Below are 12,109 nucleotides of genomic sequence, written 5' to 3' on the forward strand. Positions count from 1 at the left end.
CCTTTGAAAGCCCGACCCGCTCGGGACAAAGTCCACCCTAAACCGCGGTCTCGGGCGATCCTGCCCGCGCCCCGCCCCGCCCCGCCTCGCCTCGGTGGCCGGGATGAGAGAGGCGGGCGGGGGTGCGGTGCCCGCTGCCCGTCCGGGGGCACGGGCAGAGGCCGAGACCGGGGCCGGGGCCGGGGCGGGCGGCCGGGCAGCCTCCCGGGACGCCTCTCGGTTTCGTTTCGCCGCCGCGGTTGGGAAGTTTGAAGAGCGGCAGTAGCACAGTGACACCTCACACACAACACACCCCCCGGGCTTCACCGGGAGTTTCCCGGGACGGGACGCGCCAGGGCGGGCGGGCGGGCGCGGCGCTGCCCCCGAGGTGCGGAGCGGTGCGGAGCGGGCCCCCCCCTCGGCCCGGTCAGTGCGGCGGGGCGGAGCGGAGCGGAGCGGCGGGGGAGCGCACGGAAGACGCCGTGCCCCGCCGTGCCCCGCGGCAGCGCACCCTCGGCCGGCGGGCGGGCGGCCGGAGCCCCGGCGGGGCGCTGGCGGGCCGCGGGCAGGCAGGTTAGTGACCCCCGCCCTTCCCCCGCCCGGGGCGTGCGGGGGGGGGGGGGGGGGGGGGGGTGTGTTCCTATTTTTTTTTCCCTGCTCTTTTTTTTTTTTTTTTTTTCTTTTCCCTTTTCCCCCCTTCTCTCCTCGTTGCATAAATTATGCCGGGCGGGGCGGTGACGTCGCGGGGGCGGGGCGCGCGGCGGCGCTCGCCCCCGGGGAGGGGGCGGTGTCGGGGGCGCGCCTTGTGGCGGCGGAGGGAGGAGGAGGGGAGGGAGGGAGGCGGCGGGGGCGGGCGGGCGCAGGGGGCGGCAGCCGCCTGGCTGGCTGGTGTCGCGCTCGGCTCGGCTCCGGCGGGCGCGCTCGCTCGCTCGGGAACTATCGGATTAAACTTGAATCGAGTGAAATTACACAAAGGAGCGAAGCGGAGCCGACGGAGACCCCGAAACTACCCGAGACCCGCGCTGACCCTTCCTCTCCCTCCCCTCCCTTCCACCCCTCCTTCGCCTGCCCGCCCCGGTCAGGGATCCCCCTCCTCCCCTCTTAGCCCAGCCCCGGTGCGAGCGAGCAACTCCGTGCGTGTGTGTTGTGTGCGTGTGTGTTGTGTGCGAGACCCGCACCCCGCCTCGCCCCCCCCGGCCGACGGCACCAACTCCGGAGCGTGTCCCCTCCTCCTCCCCGGCCCTTCGGCGGAGGGCAGCGAGGGAGCGAGCGGGGGACACCGGTCCCCGACGGCCACGCACCGGCCCGGTGAGTGACCCCGCACCTCACTGGGCGCGGACGGGCGGAGGGAGGGAGGGAGGCGGGCGCCGGCCATGGAGCAGGGGACCCGCGGCAGGTCTCTGTCCCCGGCGGAGCGGAGCGGCGCGGGGGTGCTCGCTGCCGGCGGCGGTCCGGGGGGGTGGGGGATGCTGAGCCTTGCCGCGGCTCCGGGCGAGGCGGGGCGGGGGGGTGTGTGTGTGTTGAGGGGGGTGTCTCAGCGGGGCACTTCCCCGGGTGTAAATGGCTTTTTGTTGTGCTGCGGCCGGCCGGTCGGCCGCCTGCCTCGCCTCGGGGGAGGGGAGGGCACCGGGGAGCCAGAGCGCCGGCGCCCCTTCCCCTTCCCTTCTTCTTCCCCCTGCGCTTCTCTCCGCAAGTTTGGAGGGTGACTAAAAATCCGGGAAAAGTTGAGCGAAACTGCGCGGCGGGGGCGGCGGGGCCCAGCGCCGGCCGGGATGGCCGCGGGAGCGCTTCCCCCGCTGACCACGCTGACGGCTCCCGGCGGCCGCGTCGGCACAACAAGCGCTAACAAAGTGAGGGCGCTTCCCTGCCGTGCACGGCCCGGCCCGGCTCGGCCCGGCACCGCCCCGCTCCGCGCAGGCACATGGGTCGCCGGGGCCGGGGCCCGGGCCGCAGCGGGGGCACCCCCAGCGGAGGCCGGGCGGTGGGTGGCGGCGGGCGGCAGGAAGGCGGGCGGGGAGGGAGGAGAAGGAGGAGGGAGGCGGGAGCACGAGGTGCCGCTCCGGCCGCCGGTGCGCGCGGCGGGGGGATCGTCCTGCCCCGGCGGCACCGGGAGGGGGCAGGGGGCGGCCGGCGCTCCCCGGCGGCCGGAGAAGAAAGGGGAGCGGGGGAAAGAGGGAGGGGACGGGAAGGGAAGGGAGAACGCTACCCGAGGCAGCCGGAGCGGTGCCGGCGGACGCCGCATAATAGGGGTTTCACCCCGCCGAGTACCTTCGCTCCGCCGGCGCGGAGCCGGGGCGGGCGGGAGGCGCTGCCGCCGCCGCCGCGCACATGGGGTCGGGGCCGGGGCGCTCCCCTCGTCGCGCTTTCCCCCACCCCGTTCCGGGCCATTTTGAGGGTGAGCGGAAAAAGGTGGTTTGAGGCCAAAGCGGTCAGGGCGCGCAGCGAGGGGGGGCCGGCCGCGCTCGGTGCGCGGGGCGCGGTGGGGAGCGGAGCGGGGCCGGCGGCGGGCGCTGCGTGCGGGGCGGCGGGGAGCGGGCAGCGCCTGTGCGTGTGCGCGGGTGTGTGAGAGAGAGCGGTGGCGGGGGGAGGGGGGCAGGGTTGTTAGTGAGTCTCAGGGAGAAGGCGCTGCAGGCAATGAGCAGCCATCATTACGTTGCCTTCATTTATCCCGGTAGCGCTAAATCAGGGGACGCGCTCCCACGCCGGGGGAGCCCCTCCGGGCGCGCCCCGCGCTGCCGGGCCGGTCTCCGCGGGTGGGTGTCCGGGGGGGGCGGGTCGGGGTGCTGGGGAAGGGGTGGCCGTGGGCACGGGCTGGAAATGGAGCCGGTTTCCCCAGCTCCCCCCGACAGCCCGCTCACGCCCGGGTTTAAAGTAGTTGTTTTTTAAACAGACAATGGACAAAAGGAAAGTAGCGATGGATGCCCGGGAGCTCCCTGTCCGCTGCGGGGCCGCGCGGCGCCGCGCAACTCTCCCGCACTTACCCACTTTCTGCCTTTGTTTTCGTTTGGGAAGGGGCCGAGCGTGCCTCCCCACTACAGAAAAGGGCGATTTTTTTCATTTGCGAGAAGCCTCTTGTTTTGTTTGGTTTTTTTTTTTAATTTTTTTTTTTTTTTAATTTCCCGTGTCACTTGGGCTTCCGCGGATGTTTGGCTTGGGGAATATCAGAATAACCTCGGTGCGATAAGTTTGTTTCTGCGTCGATGTTCGTCTCGATTTTTACTCTCATCAAAGCAGATCGCGGGCAGTGTTTATCCTGGAAGATGGCTTTCGGGAGAATGTGTTAGCCCTTTTTTTTTTTTTTCCCTTTTCCTTTTTTTCTTTTCTTGTGTTATACGGGACTAGCGGAGGTACAAACAAGCAAGTTGAACAAAAAATGTTTCTGTTCATTTCCTCACAGATCATCCATTCTAACGACGGCAAAAAAATCTTAATGACTATGACCTTAGCAGCATGGGTAGCTGATTTTTCCCAATTATAAATCCCGTTAGTTTGCGGTAATGTGTGAGTATCAATATATAATTCATATTAAAAAGCATGATCCGTAATTATTCTTCTTTTTTTTTTTTTTTTTGTAAAAGTTGAAATCTATCATTTTCCAATGAGAGTGCTGCATCTGTCGCTTGGAGTGTTTTTGTCTCGCTGTTGCACAACAGAGGCTCTCCAGTCTTTAACCTAAAATGGCAGCTTTAATTTGACTGGGGCCCATTCATTGACAATGATAATAAAAAGGCTGAAAGCTAAATGTAGCTGGATGCTTGGGGCACGTTGCAGAACACTTTCCTCTCCATTGCTGGGTGCTGCTAAGAGAGGAACTTCCAAGCTCTCTAGTTTCCACTGTGAAAGTTTCCAATACTTTTTTTTGTCATTAACAAAATAAAAATAATAATAAAAAACCCACATTGCTCAGCATAGACCATATTTTAGATGTCCGGGTTGCTTACAAACTTAACGGTGAGGTGACAGTTAGAGAGAGCTCCTTTGAAGAGGTCTGCATTTATAGCACCAGCAGAAAAATTCTAGCAATCACTTCTAAAATAAGATGCAGTTTGGGGGAAAATTAACTATTTCTTTCTGAGGTTTGTAACAGGTGATCAGAACAATTACATTCTGTATCTTTTCCTATCTCCAGCTACCAAAAGTGGGGAGTATGGCTTGTTTCTTCTTGTTTGGTGTTGTAAATGTGCTCAGGGTTTTGCAGAGATCCTTATGATAGTGTACTATTTTCCTCTAGGTTAAAACCACAGCTGCTTGGAAAAAGTAATTATTTTTGGTCTTAGACATAATGTGAAGTTTGAAACAGTTTCACAAAACAAAATTTCCCCTACTAAAGTATTGGTGGATGCCACAGATTCACGCATCTTGTCCTGTCTTTCTCTTAACCTGAACTGCTTATTTTCAGTCTCTTTTGAGCTGTTTGATAAACTTTATAAAGATCATTATTAAAGCCATTGCACAGGCTCTTAGAAGAGTATTAAACGCTTGTGAATGCAAGTGTAACTGAATTACTAATTCACTGATACTAATTGGATAATCATATTTGACCAAATATATTACTAAATATTTAACAATGTGATGACATTTCTGTTATTGCTTGTAAATCATGGTTAGGTTATTTAAACAGGGAAAAAGCCTCATATTTGCAACCCAAAATTATTTTATCACCTCTTCAGTAATGAAGGAAAGTTTCGATCACAGGCAAGGATCACACAGTCCTCTTAGGAAAATAAAAATTTCTAGGGGTTTTGCACTGTAACAATGTCAGTAAAAATGAGGTTTAGTGGAATACTTTCTATTGCAATCAAAACTCTGTGCACTGATGGGAGATTTCAGTTGTGACCAGTTCCTTTTGGGTTTGGTTAATGCAGAAGCCTGAAGATTTGTGTCAGAGGAGCACTGTAAAGGTTTCCCTGTCCATGTAGAGGGGTCAGTTAACCTGAGGGTAGTTTCTTTCCACGTGAGTTATTTGCTGTTTTGAACTGCAAAGCTTCTGATGAATGTTTGCAGTATTTGCCGTTAACACTCAAATAATATTAGGACTTTTATAAGACGTAAAACGAGTTGTTGGCCAGTCCAGGTGGGTCAGGCTGATGGCAAAGCTGCAAGCAGGTACTGAAGAAGGAAGTGCTGCTGAGTCTGGGCTTGGCATGGGTGGGTGGGTGGGTGTTGTGCTCAGTGGGCCTGCCCTGCCCCAGCACACAGGGACGCTCCGCGCCAGGTCTGTGCCCCGCGGAGGGTGGCTCTGCAGGCAGGAGAACCTGCAGTGTGAGGATACAGCAAATCCTAAACAAAGGCAACCCAGACACGATTTTCTGTCAAGCTGCAAAGGCCTGAGTAATAGAGGCTTCTCAGGTTTTCTCAGAGCTGCTGAAGTGTGGCAGTGAGGCTGCGTTTTGCCATGGGGTTTGGTTTTGTTTGTAGCGTACGGTGTGATAGGTAGAGGTTACTAAGGTGGGAAGGAAGAGGTGGAAGAAAGTGACCAGAAAGAAGGAGGGTGGAAATAAATGCAGGTGTCTCCTTGAATCCTGTGCCTTACCTCTATCCCTTATTTCCCACTCATTTTTACATTAGGTTTCAGATGGAAAGCCTTTAGGATGTGCTGGTCGGTATTTGCTCTTGTGAATCTGATGTAATTCAAAGAAAAGTGTGTGGCGACCAAGGGTACAGGCAACTGTGAGACAAGTGGTGTGTGTGTCTGAATGTCTTCCTTCCCCCAGTTCCCTTAAATCCTCACTTCCAAACCCTTATGTGTTTGTCTGCTGTGAGCAAATCACTAACTGCTCAGATTTATGAGCTGGTTAACTGATGCCCATAAGTAACACGGGTGATACTTTTATGTTACTTTAATGTTCCCTGTATACAAGAGAAAACTGCAAATTTTAGTAAATAATTAAACTGTCTTTCTGACAAATGACTCTTTTGTGTGTAGGTGAGGCTTTAGCCTTCACTTTTCCAACAGAAAAGTTACTGTATTAATTTAGCTCCACCATTTAGCTTCATCATTAAGACAGACATTAACTCCATCATTTCTCATCATTTATATATCCATGAATAGCTTGTCAGCACAAATACTACTGGATTTTAATGCAAGAAAGTCTTAAATACTGTCTATATTGCAGTAGTGATAAAAAGGCAAAGGGAAACTCCAACTATGATTTAATTTTTAAAACTCTTCCAGAGGAAGGAGTGAGGTACAATATGCAGAAACATCCCATGTTTTTATTAGGGTTCTGATGAGATACTGTAACCTGATGGAAGATTTCCTCCTGATTTCTTTCTGCCTGCACAATCTTGACTAACTTTCAGTGATTCACATCTTACCCAAGATCAGCAGTCATGGAAATGCCACGTTGTAGTTGTGCACTAAAATCTGTCTTGGAAAATGAGGTTGGAAGGCATGATGCAAAAAATAAAAAGGAGATTATGACCTAAAGGACACATTCCAAGAGCCCAAATATGACAACAAAGCTCTTAAGGGTATTCTTAAGTATATAAAAGCTGATTAGCTCTTAGCTTCCAACATTGTGACTTTTCTGAGATGTAAACGTGCACCTAGAAGAAGCCAAGCCAAAACCAAGGGTCTTTTGCTGCCACTTGGGTTCTTCTCTGGGTGCTGTTCTGTAGCTGTTTCTAAGCACTCTGGTTGTTTTGCTGCCCTTATGCTAAATGTGCAGACACCTGCATTCTCCTTAAAAAAAGAAAAGAAAAAGGAGGGGTACAACTTAATTTAAGCATTTTCTTTTAAAAGTTAGGATTCAATAAAGAGTGCTAGTTACCATATAAGCTACTGTTTTAGTAGAACATTGTAACACATGACTTTGAAAGCTTATTGGCATGTGGGAACCAACCAGAAGCCCTTGCTGGCATGATGTAGGGCTCCCTTTGCTCTGTAGTGACCTATATAGCTATTTTGGGTGTGGTTTTGCTTGGCTTTCATGGGAGCTGAGTCCAACCTTCCTCTGACATAGACAATTGCTGTGACGAGAGGGCCTTGAGGGGAATGGTGGGGAATAAATAACTTTGGGAATCAATTGTCTGGAAAAAGTCATTGCAGCCAAAATGTCTGCCCTCTTCCTAATGGTTCTGAGGGGAAAATAAAATTTCATTTATATGGTCCTGATCCTAGAGGTTATTCTGTTCAGGTTTCATTTAAATAGGAGCTTGTGTTTGGGGAGAGCAGTGCAGCAGCTTACCTGCCTGAGAGTAGCTGGCATATGGCAAATCCAGTGCTGGATAGTTTTGCAAGCACTTTATTTTAATGTCCTTGAGCCACTTTTTAAGCTGTTCAGCTGAGCTTTCTGCTTACTGCTAGAACTTCAACAGGTAGCTGGCTTTAACATTTCTTGGTGATTTTGAAAGAAATTGACCTCCCCACAGTTTATTTTGATCTCTATCTACAAAGCAAGTGTCACTTAAAACATTTTGTGGAGGTGTACATCAGATGTACAAAGTAGGATTCCTTCTGTGCAGCAGAGGCAGTCCTGCTCTGAAAACAAAACTTTCTTTTCTCCTTCCTGCCCTTTCTACTCCCCTCCCCCCAGCTTTCCCATAGATTTTGTTCCTCTTCAAGTTCCTTTCCTGTTGGGTTTTTAATCTTTTTTCCAATTCATACTGCTTTCTGTTTGCTTAATGGAGTTGTGTTTTCTTGCCAATCCTAGATAATATGTGGCAAAATAAACATGCATTTCAGCTCCTAATAATGCTGCTTTCTACCAAAACCATGGAGGATGCCTAAGCTGGTGTGGGGAGGGCTGGCTGGCTGCACCAAAGCTCGATGAAGTCTCATGTTAGCCCCTGGATGCTGTCATGGCAAGGGGCAGACAGCCAGAGCAGGGGGCTGCTGCAGTGTGCTGGCAGCTTCCCAAAGGTTCTTCATGACCCTCTGAAGAGGAAAATCCTCTTGGTTCAAGTTTTGTTTTCATGAAAGTGACATCCCCCCATCTTTTAATAGCGGATGTATAGAGCCGAAGTGGTTTCTCTTGCTCTGTGCACTGTGTAGCTGTGAGTGGGGAGGGTCTAGTCCCATGACAGTTTTGAAATGGACATAGCCATTGTGGGCTATCCTTCGCCAAGCAGAGAAGTCTGGGGTGTGGGGAGGAGCTCCTGATGGGATTGTGATATTTCTGAAAGAAATCGGAGAGCTTTGGAGACCAGGAACTATGTGACCAGTGGTAAAGCAGATCAGAACATGGAGCAAGGCCAAGGAAGACTTTAATAAAGGCACTTTTGTCCTCGATCTTAAAATAGGAAGCCTATGGATTTATTTACAGGGTAAACAGGATTTGTTAAGTGGGTAGTCACTGTGTGAGAAGGAATACTGGTCATTCTTTGTGAGAGAATTCTGGTGAAGACTAAAGCTGAGCTGAAAGCTGGAATTTTAGACGTTTAGACATCAGTAATAGGACAAAACATGGAGAAAGTCTTCATCACAGAAAGCATTGAGGTAGGTAGTGCTGTTCTGGGAGAAATGTGAAACAAGCTCTTACATAATAGAAACTGAAAAACTTGGTTCAAGTCTTTGGTATTAACTTGGACGAGCTAGTAAGTGGGAAGTCTGAGTTGATGACAAGTTATGAGAAAATATTCTTTGCTTCAAAGAGGATCCATCAATGTAGCTGTTGAGATTGAAATCCAAAGCTGAAATGCTACTTGGTAAAAGGTCTTGCAGGAAAGCACGTGTCAGCCTGTACTGAAGAAGTACTAAACTGCCTTTCTCTACAAGTTGAAGATTAACAGCCAGAAAGGCAATACAACTGACCTGGTTTGTAATGCTCAATAAAAGGAGGATTGAGAGAAGGAGAGTAATGATGAGGCTAACAGATGTTCAAAAATAATTCTGATAAGGCCGAGATAAAAGTGCATGACAGTGAGAGACTGGTAAATTTCAAGGATGCATCTTAATTAGCTGTTCAGGGTATAACAATTGTTTTCCAAACCTTACCTGTTCCTGGACAGGAGAGCCTATCTGAAGTCCAGGAATCAGGCATCCCAAGTATCCTGCTGCTTGAAGTTCTATATTTGAATGTGTATTGTTTTCTCATGTGGGATAAGAAATACTGAAACAACTGTAACTGCAGTTACTGTCTTGACATGAGATCTAAGATGATGATTTTATATTTTTGGCTCAACTGTCTGGTATATATCTAGGCAAGCCCTGTGGATTTTTGAGAATGTGCTCTGGTTTTTGCAGCTTCTGGACTGAAGTAGCTGCTTGTTGGATTTGGTGGTTTATTGCAAGGCAAAAAGCAGACAGCTCATCTCCATTTCTTAGTTTGAAAGGTTCTGGGACTAGGTTGCTAGTTCCTGGAAAGACCAGGCAGCTGCACAGGGTGGTGTAGTTGTGTCAGGATGGCTTAAAGGAAGGCCCTCTGATGTAGTAGCCAGTGCCTATGTGAGTTCAGAGATTCCTTTAAACTCTGATGAGGGGACTCTCACTAAGTGTATAATTCTTGCCTTGAGTTGTTTTAACCACGAAGAATTAAACTGAGAGTTCATAGCGAGCAGTTTACGATCTCTCTTGATTTAGGAAGGAATCATTCAGAAAGTGAGTTAAATAGGGATTTCTGGACTGCCTCAGGATGTTAGTCTGGGAGAGAACTGCTAAGTAATTCAGTTTATTTATCAGTACCATTGTGAGGTGTCTGCTGTGCTTTGCATTCGCTTAGCTCTCTAAGTGGAGTACAACCTCACTCATCTTTACTTTAATCATCTTTGTTTCATTGGGGGGAAGTGAATAAGCAGGCTTCATCTTCACTTCCCTCTTATTTCTGTATTGATCTCTACAAAGATACATTGTCATTTTCATTTTTTGTTCTTTTTTTTTGTACAGAAGTAAGTGAAACGTGCTTCTTTATTTCTGTTGTAATCTTTACAGAGGTTACTGAAAAAAATTTGCCTGTTTCACCTGCATTTCTCCTTACTACAGTTCTGCAGTGTTCCCCAGCCTGTGCTGTTTTCTCTCACAGAAGTGATTCTTAGTGAGCATACTTTCACAGTTCAAACAGGATTTGAACCTTGTGGCAGCCATGCTGAAGGAAGGGGTTGTTTTGTAGAAATTGCTATTGGAAGAATCAGCTTGTTCCAGGCAGCACTAGGACAGAAACATGTCTTACAGCTTGGGTCCAGGAATCTTTGTAGTACATAGTACTACATAGTACATACTCTTAGAAGTTGAGCATATTAGATGTTGCACTGAAACTATTAAAAAAAAAAAAAGAAAGAAAAATGGAAGGAGGGTGTTTGTGTGGCTTTGCTGTGGTTAAGGTGACTGAAGTCTTGAACAGTGAGTTCTCAGGGAAGTAAGTGAAGGCCTCACACCCCCTTGCTACCCCCTGGCCAAACCATGACTACTTAATTTTGTGAAGTGAAAAAATAAAACCTTGGCTACAGAAAAGATGGCAGGTGAAAGCAATTGCTTCCACAGCTCTTCTCATAAGAAATTTCCCTAATGGTGTGATGGAAAAGATTAATCTCCTTAATCTCTTTCTCTTCTTCACCTTTCTCTGTCTCCTCTCTCAGAAGAAACCAGGATGCTTACCTTTCTGCCTGCCTCTCTGGGTGGACAACCTCAGGCTTGTCACTGGTTCACATGTGACTTCCTGAGATTGTCGCATGACCAGTGGCACGACTGGACTGTGCAGTAGGGGCTGGTTGGGCAATGCAGATTTTGGCTGCCTGAGGAACTGGAATAGGAGGGGTTCTTAGAGGTGGATATTAGTGTCAGCTGGGATGCAGGCTGTGTGCCTGAACTTGTCCCCTGGTGAGGCTTCTGGGGTCTGCTTCTGTCTTCCTTTGTGTGCCTGTGTGTGACCTGGAGTTGAGTGGTGTGTTCTGTGGCTGCCCAACATTAAGATTTTTGGTGGGAGGCTGGTAGGGTCAGAAAAGCTAAAAATCCCTTCTCTAATTTGACAAGGTGTGACCATGGTGGTGTTTTGGGGCAGGGTGCTTTTTCTCTTCAGCATATGCTGAAGGCAGCTGTTTCTGTGCTGAGGAGCCTCCAGGCTGGCAAGGAACTTTGAATAGTGAGATCGATTCGATGTGGCTGTGGGAGTGACACCTTTGGTACACCTTGATTTCTCTCTTCTGGAGTGAAACAGCACATCTGCAGCAGGCAGTCCATCCTAATGAGGCAGATTGATCCGTGGACAGAAATCTCTGGGCAGAAAGCCTGGGGACTAGGCAGCTGTAGCACCTGCTTCCACCATGTTGGCTTGTGACTGCCTCCTTCCCTCAAGGTGCTTTCTCTTAGGCACATAAGCTGTCCTCCGGTAGGTTTATTTTGGATACTGGTGACAAAAGTTCTTTCTCTTTTCTGCTTATCCAAAATACTTGTTTCTCCATCACAATGTTTATTGAGATTGGTGGCTGTTCCCAGGGTTTTTTTTTTTTTTGTTTTTGATTTTTGTTTGTTCATTCTTTAAATTAAAAAACTAGAGTGAAATCTGCCAAGCTTTCTTTACCCTCCTTGTCTAGGGTATCCTTATCTTCATATTATGTTTGTAAGACCTTTTTTCCTTCTGATGAAGTATTATACTTAAATCTGTGTAAGAGTACTTTTTTTTGGTATAATCAGTTTTTTGTAGCTCTGAAGATAGCTGGAAGCTGTTGAATGTTGTCTTGTGGTCCCTCTAATCATGTGTAAGTCATGGTATGGTTTGAGAAATGCAGTGAGCTAATTTAACTGGACATTGTTCTGAAAGGAGAAGTTTCCTCTCTGCCTTTGTCCCCCTGCACCCCAACTCACAACCACATGGCTCTGCTACTTTTTTCTGGCAGCAGTGCTTGTCAGGTCCTTCTGTGAGCCACTTTAGTTCACCAAAATGGCAGAAAAATAACTCTGTAAAATGGAGAGCATTTTGGTGTTGTAATGAATCAAACTAGCTCATAAAAGGATCTGATGAACACCAGAGCTGGTACTAAGGACGAGGGGGGCCGCTGGCTTGGAGAGCAGCAAGCCCTTTTCATCTTTTCATTTTGGTGGCAGTGAGCAAGTGGATTGGATCAGTTGCCTGGGAACCTTCATGGGAGAAAGAGAAATAGAGTAATCATCTGTGAAGCAAAGGACACGGAAAATGTGCTGGCCTGAGTTAAAATGGATATTAAAATTTGTTTATTCCATTGATGCTATGGATTG

General features: G+C 49.5%; 1 protein-coding gene across 1 annotated transcript in view; it reads left to right on the forward strand.

The window, feature by feature from the left end:
• The first annotated feature begins 989 nt into the window (after positions 1-989).
• The window catches only part of CHD7 (chromodomain helicase DNA binding protein 7), a 132,989-nt gene continuing 121,869 nt past the window's right edge, over positions 990-12,109 (forward strand). The window contains exon 1 of the mRNA XM_036406359.2: positions 990-1,287. The gene's annotated coding sequence lies outside the window, so the exon portion shown is untranslated. The remainder of the gene's footprint in view (positions 1,288-12,109) is intronic.

The sequence above is a fragment of the Molothrus ater genome, chromosome 1 (assembly GCF_012460135.2).
Source record: "Molothrus ater isolate BHLD 08-10-18 breed brown headed cowbird chromosome 1, BPBGC_Mater_1.1, whole genome shotgun sequence".
NCBI classification, from domain to species: domain Eukaryota; kingdom Metazoa; phylum Chordata; class Aves; order Passeriformes; family Icteridae; genus Molothrus; species Molothrus ater.